This window comes from Crotalus tigris, unplaced genomic scaffold (genome assembly GCF_016545835.1).
Source record: "Crotalus tigris isolate CLP2741 ecotype Arizona unplaced genomic scaffold, ASM1654583v1 scf7180000017573.2180621, whole genome shotgun sequence".
In the NCBI taxonomy this organism is placed as follows: Eukaryota; Metazoa; Chordata; class Lepidosauria; order Squamata; family Viperidae; genus Crotalus; species Crotalus tigris.
The window spans coordinates 2,159,124-2,173,223 of NW_024096483.1; positions in this window are offsets into that span (position 1 = coordinate 2,159,124).

Sequence of the window (14,100 nt, forward strand, 5' to 3'; positions counted from 1 at the left end):
GTTTATAAGTGGGTATAACTTACTTGCAGCAGTTCCTGGAGCAATACAAGACAGATTGTGTGGTGGTTTAATTTCAGGTTAGTTTCATTCAAACATTATAAAGTTAGACCCAATGGAGCACTGTGCAATGTCTGTGCTGCTAAAATTTAATAATGCTCTCTTACTATTGGTTAATGTCTAACTTCTGCCTTCTCAAAATAGGTCTCAATTTGACAGCTTGTGGACCAAATTTGAGCTGTGCATAAGTACCCTGAGCTGAGTTCTCTATCCAGGACTTTATGCTCCTGAAGAATCAATATAAACATCTATTATAAAACAAAAGGATTCCTTTAGGGATTCCTGGCAGCCATTGATAATAGCATCTCAAGCCAGAAATCCCATTTTATTCTGGTACCTGACAGCTTCCCACCCAAGTGACAGGCCATTTTCACTTCCTGGTCTCTTTCTTTGCATCCAGCACCACTTTAGAGCATTTCATTTGGTTTAAATCTTAATGTTACTGTTGAGTCCGTCGCGAAATGGTAAGACACGAGAAGCAGTTGTAGTTCTCAGGAAACCTTTATTCTTCAGTTCAGCTTACATTGGAATATGGCGGCAAAAGCCCACAACTCGCAGCCTCCTTTTATAGGACTTTCCTGGGTCAATGTGTTACTTTTCGCACGCCAGCACTTGTGCATGCGCACAAGCACTGGCGACAGCCTGTCTGGTCCCGGGCAGCTTGCACCTGCCTGGGACCGCCCGCAACGCCCCGAGCCCGCTTGCAAGGCTCAGGACATAACACCCCTTTCCCCCAGGCTAAAACTACGACCAATGCCAAATAATACACAACCCACTCTTAGTACAATGCTCTGCTCCCCTCCATGTTCGGAGTTCCCCCGTTTCCATTGCCTCAGTGTTTCTACCCTTCTACTGGCTCTGTTTAGCCAATAGTGTTATGTAATCCTCTAAGTACTTAGGAGATTTCCTTGCTCTCTGTGACCTCCTAAGCTCTGGGTGTCTGACAGGTACCCCTGACTGAGGGGTGATGTGTGTCTGTTCCCCTTGTTATGCCTTGGTGACTCCCAAGGACTGTGCTCCAATGCCTGGCCTGCTTGCTTGCCCACCGGGCTCGTCAGGCCAGGGCTTTCTTCCAGTGTATGACCTGGTTGTCCCGCCTAGCTGTAGGCTCTCTGGCCCTTCTAAGTGACTGTCACTGTTGGGCGTTTCTGTAGAACCTCCTAGGTCCGTCCAAGACCTGTCAGGAGGCTGTCTATCCCCTGAATCCCGTTCTGTGTCCGGGCTTGTGTGGGTTTCAGTACTGTCCCAAAACTCAGTTGTCCCCTGAGTGTAGTCAGAGGTGTTGTAGTCGGGATTTGGTTCCTCGACCACCTCCCTGTGTGTTTGCCCCCTTCTAGGGACAGGGTTGAAGTCAGGCCAACTAGGAGGAGTGTGTGCCAGCTCTCTTGCAGGGAATGGATTGTTGGGATGCTCCCGGGTATTCTCTCTGACTGGAGTACTGAGTGATGCGGGTGAAAAGTGATCATGCCCCCGGGGTGACTCTCTGGCTGGAGTAGGCATTGATGCCTGAGTTCTAGTTGGGCTCCATGACTTCCTGTTGGGAGCAATTGCGGAATTTTGGGATGGGCCGTTTGTGGCTCCCTCATTGGTACAGGGCAGCATTCCATGCCCCTCCCTTTGCCCAAAGGGCTCCCCTTCCCCCCCTGGAAAAGACCCAGGAGTCTCAACGGGAAGGTCCCATCTAGGGCGAAGTTGGTCAATGTGCCGACGCAGGACATGACCGTTGTCCAGGGATACCTCGTAGGATAGAGGACCTGTGACCCTGGATATAGATGCGGGGACCCATGTATGACCAGGCCCGTAATTACGAGTCCAAACCGGGGCACCCACAAGTAGTTGCCTAGGTGCCCTGGGGTGTGAGACAGAAGGAGGCAGTCTGTCCGGATGCAACCGGTCAAGCTTGGTAGTCAGTTTGCGCCACCAACGAAGTTCAGCTGGGCTTCTCCCTGTAGAAGTGGACGGTGTGGTGCGATAAGAAAGGAGGAAGTCAGCCAACCTGTGATGCCAGTCCCCATAGGTGAGCCTCTTCAAGGCGTCCTTGGTGATGCGAACCATGCGTTCAGCCATACCGTTGGTGGACAGGTGGAAAGGTGCAGAAGTGGCATGACGAATCATGTTAGCCTGCAAGAAAGCTTGGAATTCGGAGGAAGTGAATTGAGGGCCGTTGTCAGACACAATGACGTCTGGGAGCCCGTGTGCAGCAAAAATCCCCCTCAGTACCTGAATAGTCTTTGCAGTGGTGGTGGAAGAGACAGGTACAACCTCAAGCCATTTTGAATGGCTGTCAACGAGGACCAAGAAGAATTGACCCTGAAAGGGCCCAGCGTAGTCAATGTGCACCCTAGACCATGGAGACTGTGTTTCCTCCCATCTATGCACAGGAGCTTGGGGCATTTCAGGGCGTGAACGTTGACAAAGGTGGCAAGCATGCACCTTAGCTTCTATGTCTTTGTCTACCCTGGCCACCACAAGTGGCTGCGTGCAAGAGCCTTCATTCGTACAATGCCAGGATGACCCTCGTGGAGGGAATCTAAGACCCTAGTCCTCATTGAGGTGGGAATGACAACCCTGCTTCCCCAAAGCAGACAACCCTGAGAGGTGGACAACTCGTTCCTTTTAGACCAGAAACTCTGAAACTCAGGACTAGGACAGTGCTCAGGCCATCCAGACAAAACCCAAGAAAGGACACGTGTAAGTGTGTGATCTGTGCCCGATTCAGCGGCTACATCCCTGGCATTCAGGGGGAACTCGGGCAAAGTTTGAATGGAGAGAATATTGATGGCTGGTGCGGGGTCAGCCTCCATTACCGGCAGGGGTAATCTACTGAGGCCATCAGCATGGCCCATTTCCTTCCCAGGCTTGTGAAGTAGGGAAAAATCATATGCAGACAAGAAGATAGACCACCTGAGCATCCTGGGAGAGATGATTTGGGGAGTTTGTTTACGTGTGGTAAACAGTCCCAGCAAAGGCTTATGGTCAGTGAAGACCGTGAATTGCCTACCATATAAAAAATCATGGAATTTTTTAATTCCAGCAACAACGGCTAAGGCCTCCCTGTCTATTTGAGCATAGTTGCGCTCAGCTGCAGACAATGTCCTGGAGTAATATGCAACAGGAACCTGAGTTCCATCAGCCCTGAGGTGGCTCAGTACAGCACCCACCCCAAAAGGGGAAGCATCACAAGCGATGCACACAGGAAGGCACTCATTGAAGTGTGCAAGTACACTGTTAGAAGTGAGTAAGGCCTTGACCTCATTGAAACTAGCCTCATGTGTTTGTGACCACTGCCACACTGCCTGTTTATCTAATAGCCTGTGAAGAGGCTCAGCTACACTAGCCTTATGTGGAAGAAAGGAATTGTAGAAATTCAGAAGGCCCAGAAAAGCCTGTAGTTCGGCCTTAGACTTTGGCCTAGGGGCTTGCATAATGGCTTTTAGTTTGGATTCAGCAGGATGAATCCCAGCAGCATCAATTTTGAACCCCAGAAACTCAGTAGAAGGCCCCAATTTTACATTTGTCCTTCTTGAGTTTGAGTCCCGTTTTCCTGAACCTTAACAGGACAGCCCTTAGCCTTTCAGCTAGAATGTGTGTGGAGTCTCCTGCAATTAAGACATCATCAAAATAGGGGCAAACCCCTGGTATACCCCGTAGTGTGTTTTCCATTATGCTTTGGAAAATCCCAGGAGCGACATTTACTCCAAATTGAAGTCTCTTTACCTTGAAAGCCCCTCTGTGGGTCACAATAGTCTGAGCTATAGCAGCGTCATCATCAACAGGCAGCTGTTGATATGCTTGAGCTAGGTCAAGCTTTGCAAAAACACGCCCCCCCCCTTGAGGGAGGCCAGGATATGACTGACCACAGGAACAGGATAGGCATGTTGCTGCAATGCCTTATTTAGAGTGCATTTGTACTCAGCACAGATGCGAATGTCCCCATTTGCCTTAAGAGGCGTGACAATGGGGGTCTCCCATGGACTGGAGTCAACAGGTTCTAGAATTCCTTGTTGGATCAGTTTGTCCAACTCAGTGTCAATTTTACTCTTTAAAGCAAAAGGGACCCTTCTTGCTTTAATTCTAATGGGAGTGACCGTGGGGTCTAACTTTAATGACACAGGGGGTCCTTTGTATGTGCCCAGCTGGGGGCTGAAAACGTCTGCAAATTCTTTGCAGACTTCCTGTAGGTCGAGTGTTTGTAGGCTGTTGAGCCCTGTGACGTGTATCCCCAAGGCCTCAAACCACTCGAGTCCTATGAGACTCGTTCGTTCACCCTCTACTACTAGTAGGTCTAGTGGACCCTCAAAATCCTTATACTGTATGTTAAGGGTGGCCTCCCACTTAGCACACACTCTGGAGTTTTGAAAATCCGTTAGCACAATGTCAGAAGGCCTCAACTTGGCCTGGGTTCCGCTGCCGGAACAAATCTTCCTAAATGTGTGCATAGAAATGATCGAAAGTGCAGACCCCATGTCCAGTTCCATAGTTAATGGAACCCCTTGTAGCTTCACCTTAAGTGACAGCTTTTTCTTAATGGGCTTGTGTGTGCCTGTCCTGTAGATGCTTCTTCGCGAAGCACAAAACCCCACCCTATTCTGGCTGGGAACCCTGGTACCTTTCAGGCGCAATTCTTCCTGAGGTTGTACCTTCTGACTACCCAGGCACACAGCTGCAATGTGTCCTTGTTTTCCGCACGCCCGGCAGATAGCGGAGCGGAACTTGCAGTCGGCTCTCTTGTGGCGACTTCCACAACCGATGCACTTGGGGAGAGCTGAAGAGCTTCCTCTTGGTTTTCCTTCCTTTGTGGGGTGGAGACGGTCCACTTCCTCGTCCGGATCCTCCTCGGAGTTTCTTTGGACTTCTTCCTGGTGCACGGATGCAGCATCTGGACTGTTTCTGATCAGCCGCATGTTCTTGATGGCGCCGCCCGCTGTTTCTTCTGCGGTGACCTCTCTCAAGGCATCTTGGAAAGACAAGTCCTCCTTGGCGAAAAGTCTCTGTTGCAACTCTCGATGCCTTAGCCCGCACACAAATCGGTCCCTCAGTCATTCTTCGAGGTCCTTGAACTCGCAATGTTTGGCGGCTTTCCTCAGTGCGGTGATGTACTTCTTGGCCGATTCTCCGGGTCGTTGATCCCTCTGCTCGAAGGTGTGGCACCACGCAATGACGGACATCTTAGGTTGGAAGTGCTCCTTCAGTAACTTTTTTAGATCTGCGTAGCTGACAGATTCTAAAGGAACAGGTGCTGCGAGGTTCTCAGCGATTTCGAATGCGTCTTGACCGCAAACGCACAGCAGGGTGGCAGCCTTCAAGCTCTCTTCCCTCACCTGGTTCACTTTGAGGTAGTTTTCCACCCTGGCTGCGTAGGACTCCCACCTCTCTGGATGTGAGATGTCGAATTCCGAAAGCCTTCCAATCTTCGCCATTTCATATCAGGAAGGGTCTATCAGCCAGCCTACCCCGAATGCACGCTGGATTGGCGGGTAGCTGCCGAGTCAACGCCGTTCCTGCCGCTCCGGACTCACTCGGGTAAGCTTACACCTTCTCTTTTCCGATGTAAGGCAATCCCACCTTCGTCGCCAGTGTTGAGTCCGTCGCGAAATGGTAAGACACGAGAAGCAGTTGTAGTTCTCAGGAAACCTTTATTCTTCAGTTCAGCTTACATTGGAATATGGCAGCAAAAGCCCACAACTCGCAGCCTCCTTTTATAGGACTTTCCCGGGTCAATGTGTTACTTTTCGCGCGCCAGCACTTGCACATGCACACAAGCACTGGCGACAGCCTGTCTGGTCCCGGGCAGCTTGCACCTGCCCGGGACCGCCCGCAACGCCCCGAGCCCGCTTGCAAGGTTCAGGACATAACAGTTACCATGCTCCCAGAATAAAGCTGAAATAAATATACTTATATAGCATCTAAATCCTGGTAAATCTCCAGGCAATGAGTTTATTACTCCTGAAATATTACACAATAATTTCAGCAGCACTGAAAGTATGTTCAGCCAAGGCTTAGGCACAATTACTGTATGTTTTAATGAGCAGCTAAGACTTTAAACTTCCTTTATTCCTCTTGAAAGAGTCCAAACTAAATGCCTAAGGACTACATTCCAGGTAACCTTTGTGTTCCAAATGTAGCTTTTAGGAGAGAGGCAGGGTTATCTAAATTTGAAACAGATACATAGATCTATCTAACAAAATGAAATTCAATGGTGAAAAAAACAAGGTTCTACATTTAGGCAAGAAAAACCAAATGTACAGGTATAGTATAGGGGATACCTTGCTCAATAGTAGTAACTGTGAGAGGGACCTCAGAGTCCTAGTGGACAATCACTTAAATATGAGCCAGCAGTGTGCTGCAGCTGCCAAAAAGGCCAACACAGTGCTGGGCTGCATTAATAGAGGGATAGAATCAAGATCACGTGAAGTATTAATACCACTTTACAATGACTTGGTAAGGCCACACTTGGAATACTGCATACAGTTTTGGTCACCACAATGTAAAAAAGATATTGAGACTCTAGAAAGAATACAGAGAAGAGCAACAAAGATGATTAGGGGACTGGAGGCTAAAGCATATAAGGAACGGTTGCTGGAATTGGGTATGTCTAGCTTAATGAAAAGAAGGACGAGGGGGGACATGATAGCAGTGTTCCAATATCTCAGGGGCTGCCACAAAGAAGAGGGAGGGAAGCTATTCTCCAAAGTGCCTGAAGGCAGGACAAGAAACAATGGATGGAAACTAAGCAAGGAGGGAAGCAACCTAGAACTAAGGAGAAACTTCCTGACAGTTAGAACAATTAACCAGTGGAACAACCTGCCTCCAGAAGCAGTGAATGCTCCAACACTGAAAGTTTTTAAGAAGAGACTGGACAGCCATTTGTCTGAAATGGTATAGGGTTTCCTGCCTGAGTAGGGAGTTGGACTAGATGACCTCCAAGGTCCCTTCCAACATTACTACTACTACTACTACTATTACTACTACTACTACTATTATCTGTATCAAAGCACATTGGTTGAAATCACTCCTTTCCCACAGGTTCTTTCCTAATTGAGGACAATTACAAATCTTTATGGTTCAGGACAACGTCACAAACCCCTTAGCTTTCCCAGGGAGACGTTCCTAATGATGGATTATGACTGTGCCCTCAGTGCATATAAACAATGAACCTGGAAGGCCAACAGGGCTGCTCTGCCAAAGAAAGCTTTTTTTTTAGACGTAATCCCTTTTAACAAACCAGTGAAATACTTAAAACATATGACTGTTTCCAAATTCTGAAGAGCTTTCACTTTAGCATGTTTCAATGCTCTTCCCACAGCAGTTTTGGAGGACTGATACAAAATGTCTGCACGAGTTGAGATTGTGCCCCTGCAGACCAGGGACTGTTGAGACTGCAGCTTATTTACTGTACTCTCCACTGGTAGTCCTCCACTTATAGCCACAATTGAGCCCAAAATTTATGTTGCTAAGTGAGAAATTTGTTAAGTGAGTTTTGCCCCATTGTACAACCTTTTTTGCCACCTTTGTTAAGCGAATCACTGCAGTTGTTAAATTAATAACACAGTTGCTAAGTGAATCTAGTTTCCCCACTGACTTTGCTTGTCAGAAGGTCACAAAAGTTGATCACATGACTCTGGGATGCTGCAACCATCATAAATATGAGCCAGTTGTCTAGCATCTGAATGTAAATCACATGACCATGGAGATGCTGCAACAGTCATAAGTGTGAAAAATGGTCATATGTCATTTTTTCAAGTGCCGTTGTAACTTCAAATGATCATTAAATGAACTGTTGTAAATTGAGGACTACCTATATAAACTTTAAGCATAACTCCTTACCTGTTAGTTTAATCTGCTTGAATGTGGCAAAATTTTGTGACCCGGCCTTTAAACTTAGGCAGACTTTGAATATCCACCGACAAACCCACCACTAGTTGTAATATTTTAGTTTTTACTTTATTTTTAATGTGTTTTTGTTTGAAATGTCTGGTGACCATAATAATAATAAAAAATTAGATATATACACTCTATAATCTCTGTTGTGTAAAATGACTAACGTGACAAAGTATGTATTTGTACTCTGGGGGAAATGGGCTCTTTTCTACAGCTCATGTACTTAATATAATTAATTTGTCTGCCTAGAGAAGATTAATATATGCATCTCACAATGCTTTCTGCATGACAGAGAGCCAAATTAAGCTCAGGAAAACAGGTTTCCTTGTTGATTCACTTGATGGTTTACCTTTTTATTTTGCAACAGAATATTAAACTTTAGATCTGATTTCATCTTGGGGCAGTAGTGTCATGGCCTAGAGCAGGACTTTTCAACCTTTTCACCGAATGTACCACTTTTAGGCTATGGCAATATTCGAGTACCACCTATCAAGGTGTCAAAAACTTGATGACCCCCCCCAAAAAAACCTGTTCAAAGTTGCAATTGCATTGAAATGACTTATGACCATTTTCCACACCTATGACCATTGCAGCGTTCCCAGTGTCATGTGATTTATTTTTGGATGCTTGGCAACTGATTCATATTTATGATGATCACAGTGTCCCAGGGTCATATGATCCCCTTTTGCAACCTTTTGACAAGCAAAGTCAATGGCAGGGCTGCTGGTAGCCAAGTGCTAAGGCGGGACTTCCTTCCCTCCCTCTCTCCCTCCTTTCCTCCCTCCCTCTTTCTCATTCCCATCTCCTTCTGAAGGAAGAATTTGACCCCCCCCCATATTTTCCCTCTTCCATATATTCATCAAACAAGGAAAAGCCTCCAGAGACAGAAAAGACAAGGTGCATTCCCCTTTAAGAATTAGCTACTGGCTAGAAAGAAAAGTTAAGGAGGACATTTAATACATTGTCAATTGGAAGAATGAGCAACACATCAATCTTCAGTATGGAATTGTTAAAGAAAGTCTTAAAACTGTCATGTCTGTCATCAGTTTTAGTAAAAGCTGAATATTTAGTTCATATAAATCTGTTCAGTACAAAGGGAGGCAATACCCTTTTCACTTAAAAGCCCATATTCTCTGTGAACTTTCATCTAAAAGTGTTCTAGTGAATATTTTCGTTACTAGTTGCTTCAGTATATTTGAGGAGAGATATGCTACCATCTCACTTTGTTGGCCCAGTGAAACTGAATGACCTTAGACTTCATAAAAACCATCATTTGGATCTGCTTTGGAGAACTCGATGCACAATATAATTTAAGAAATACTGTTCTTAAAAAATGGATCAACAAGCCTACATATGGTCCATTAAAATTCTCTATCTATCTCTCATTATATCCTGACATTCCTTCTGAATCTGCCATTTAATTTTGGTTTCTTACCATTTTGAAACAGACAATATATATTTCTCATGCAAATGTAAAGTGCGCTTAATATATTTTTAAAATCAAAGAAAAAACACCCTTGTATCCCACAAAAGAAAATCTTGGATTTATTCACAAACAGTACCTTTTGAATAAAACCTCTGCTTGTTACAGCCCTCAACAACTTCTGCTATTCTTTGTGATAATGCATAATAATAATAATAATAATAATAATAATAATAATAATAATAATAATAATAATAATGTTGGAAGGGACTTTGGAGATCATCTAGTCCAACCTCCTTCTCAGGCAGGAAACCCGATACAATTTCAGACAAATGACTGTCCAGCCTCTTCTTAAAAACTTCCAGTGTTGGAGTATTTACTACTTCTGGAGGCAGACTGTTCCACTGATTAATTGTTCTGTCAGGAAATTTCTCCTTAGTTCTAGGTTGCTTCTCTCTTTGGTTAGTTTCCAATATTTTATCTATTATATAAATCTACAGCCCATCCTAGTCCAAAGATTTAGAATGTGAATTCACAGCCTATGATCTGTTTTACATTTCATTATCTTTTATAGCAGAATGTTTCTGAAGCAATTGAAGCAGTTGGTAGCACTTCAGAACAGAAGATAGTGGTGGCCGACCAGCAGTAAGAAGCTGAAGGTAAGGTAATGCTCTAAAGCTCTAAAAGCCTGATCAGGAAGATTTTTTGGTGGGGGGGGGGAGGTCATTTTGGCTTGGAGACATGTTTCTTCTGTCATCTAAGATTGAGGCTAAAAAAAAACCTGCAGGATGCTCTCAGAAGTTCATAATAACAACATTTGAGACTTGGTGAATGCGTATTTCCATCATGACTTCATGGCCTTAAAAAGTCTGTAAAGGTTTGTATTGATTTTTTCATGATCATCTGTTGCCTGGGCTTCAAGCAGAAAAGTAAGAATATATATGCTTTCTCTAAGCAGATCAACTTCAAGCTGATGCCTTCCAAGCATACTGGACATCAGCACCAGTGGTGGGATTCAGCCGGTTCGCACCACTTCGGCAAAACCGGTAGCTAATTTGTTGTTGCCCAGGCCCAGAACGGACTTCCAGAAGTGGCATCCACATAGAGAACTGGTTGTTCACATATTTGAATCCCACCACTGATCAGCACCCAATGATTCTGCCAGAATTGCTGGTAATTCATATCCTGCTAGAGGTCATCAAGGTGGAAATGTTGAAGTAAATAAATGAATAGGTGACTGCATACTCATGTATAATAGCAATGAATCATTGGAGCTGGTGTTGTTGAACATACAATAAATACATATCCCAGACATGGGATGTTCTTTCAAACATGGGTCAATCATCAGCTTTCAAGTACTGTATTCATCTCTCCTTTACAGGAGAAAATGCTAGCAATTGAGTTTGTAACAGAAATGCTTCATATCATTGACTGATTAAAAGTAAGGATGGAACGTAGAAAATATACATGGATCTTTGCAGTCTACAGATCTCTTGAAACTATTGATAGGGTTCACACTCGATTCTAAGACAATAAATATATCGATTTGATATGAGTTTAAAGTCATGTAATTTCTTGGTACAAAATAATGTTAAGCCATAGACCAGGGGTATCAAACTGCCGGCCTGCGGGCTGAATGTGTCGTGACACGTCATGTGACATTGTGAGTTTGACACCCCTGCCATAGACCATAGTTTGTAATCACAATTCTGACATCCTTCTGCATTATGCTAAGCCAAAATACTAATACTGGGGTTTATAAAATCTGACCCCTGGATGACTGTTCTTGTACTGTTTGTTTTGTTATGTTTTATGTGTTTTTATTGTTAGCCGCCCAGAGTCCTCCGGGAGTGGGGCGGCTTATAAATTTTAAAAATAAAATAAAATAAAATAAAATAAAGAAAGAAAGAAAGAAAGAAAGAAAGAAAGAAAGAAAGAAAGAAAGAAAGAAAGAAAAAAACCCACGTTATGTCATAATATGATATGCCAATAATGGCTTTTTTTCCAAAGGTGGAAAGAAAAATGGCAAGTCTTTGTCATGTTTTCCCACCAGAAAGTAGTTTGAGTGATGAAAATGGTATTCAGTCATAATAACATTCTGATATTTTAAACTATTATATTAACTTCCATCCCCCACTCCATAATACTGTGACATAGGAAGATCATAGCAATGCAATAGCCATATACTTAAGGTTATAATGAGAATGTATTAGTGACATAACACATTGCATAAATGACTGGTTCACAGTAATTAGAAAATCACTTGAGACCCAAGTTCTAATCCAAGTGATAAAGCTCAAAAGGTCATCTTGAACTAATCCTTATTCCCCAGCCTAATCCAGATAATTAGTTTTTTTGTAACAATAACTAGCTGGGTAGAGAATCAAATATGTTCCTTGGGGAAAAGTTGGTATAAAAATTAATAAAGACACAATGAATAATACTATGCAACTGAAAATGTTGTTATTTATCTTTTTTAAAGATCATTTGTTCCTTACAAATTGTTCACCTAATACATCTCTTTAAAAGAAAAAGCCTTTCATATTGATTTCCCAAACCATGAAGTGATAAGTTTGCTTTGGTAAATCATAGTGTTTAGGAAGCATTTCCTAAAAAACATTTCCTTAAAATAATTTAAGGAAATATATGTGCTGATACATTAATAGCTTATGGTGTAATTTAGCATTGGTAATTAGATGAGAATTTTCCATAACAAGTGAAGTGACAGCTCTGTAGACTGAAATGACAGCTTTATAGACTGAAAGATATTCAAATACCCAGATATGTTTTATCACAGCAACCAGTCAGAAATGATCTTAATCCCATAAAAGATCTGTTTTTGTTAAGATCTTCTATTTTCTTTGCCATCATACTGCATGGCTTCAGGCAGAAGTATTATAGGTTGTATTTATCTCAGCTAGTGTTACTCTAAACCCACAGCAGTTATTCAGATTGTACAAGTTTCTTTTGCTCTGGCTTTATTCATTTTACTCCATATTTTTTTTAAAAAATGATAATCTTTTAATATATCCATCCTAATGGGAACAGAAAAAGTTCACAGATACCAAAAGATCAGCTATACGGGCATTCATATGTATGTGTGTGTGAGGGGGGGGGGAGGCAAAAAGGTCATCATAGCATTCACAATTGGCAATTGCAACCTGGCCCTTTTGGTATGAGTTTATAAGTGCCATCATGATTTTTTTTTTTTTGCTCTGCATAGTGTTCAAAGTCCTTTTTTTACCTTTTAATATGAAGTACTTTACAACCCTAAGGCATGTTCACTCACTCACTCACTCGCAATATATATTAAAGGAATCAATATGTTCCTAGAGTCCTAGACATTAGCACACCAAGTGCTATATAAGTGAAGAAAGATTCCTTCTTTACCATTTGCACATCATGTCCTCTATTCTGCTCCTAGGCATTTTATAATGTTTGTAATTAGTTTTGATTTTAAATGTTCCTGTGACATTGTGAATGGGGATTTGAAATTGTGTATCTTTCCTGTGCTCTTAGTAATTACTTGGACTGTTTTAATTTTTTAATTACAGGTAGTCCTCGACTTAGAACAGTTCATTTAGTGACCAACATTGAAAAAAGTGACTTATAGTATGACCATTTGTCACACTGATGACCACTGCAGCATCCCCACGGTCACATGATCAAAATTCAGATGCTTGGCAACTGACTCATATATATGACGGTTGCAGTGTCCCAGGATCAGGTGATCACCTTTTGCGACCTTCTGACAAGCAAAGTCAATGGATAAGCCGGATTCACTTCACAACCAGGTTACTAACTTAAAACTGCAAAGGTTCACTTAATAGCTGTGACAGGTCATAAAATGGGGCAAAACTCACTTAAATGTTTCACTTAGCAACAGACATTTTGGGCTCACTTGTGGTCGTAAGTCAAGGATTACCTGTGTTTTCTGAATTAAAATGTGCAGAGTAAAATTTAAATGTATTTAATGACTTTGAAGTGATAGAGACATTATGTGGAATATTGGTGCTCTCTGAGCTTGTTTGTTTGCTTTCAGACATTTTATTACCCAAGTAGATTAATGCGAGTGAATGTGGGGTTTGCTCCTTGTTTTATATGCAGTAGCTTGCCCTGCCGGTATTGGTGGGGTATAGTATCTCCTTAGTACCGTAGTTCTTTGGTTAAGGTATTGTTTTCTGCTTGATTGTTTGGTGTTAATCCCTGCTTATCTGCGTGTTGGCTGCTGGAGAGGATGTATTTTGGTTTTTATGTTTCCTTCTTAGCATTTTTTAATTGTCTCCATTGAATTGTGTGTAGATGTGATCTAAAGGTTAAGGCACCAGTCTAGAAATCAGAGACTGTGAGTTCTAGTCCTATACAAGAAAGGAGCTGGGTGACTTTGGGCCAATGATTCTCTCTCAGCCCAACTGACCTACCAGGTTGCTGTTGCTGTGGGGAAATAGACAACACCAAGCTGGCAGGAACAGCCAACACTCCAGAAGACAGGCTTAGGATACAGGAGGATCTGGACAGACTTGAACACTGGGCGCTATCTAACAAAATGAAATTCAATGGTGAAAAAAGTAAGGTTCTACATTTAGGCAAGAAAAACCAAATGTACAGGTATAGTATAGGGGATACCTTGCTCAATAGTAGTAACTGTGAGAGGGATCTCGGAGTCCTAGTGGACAATCATTTAAATATGAGCCAGCCGTGTGCTGCAGCTGCCAAAAAACCAACACGGTGCTAGGCTG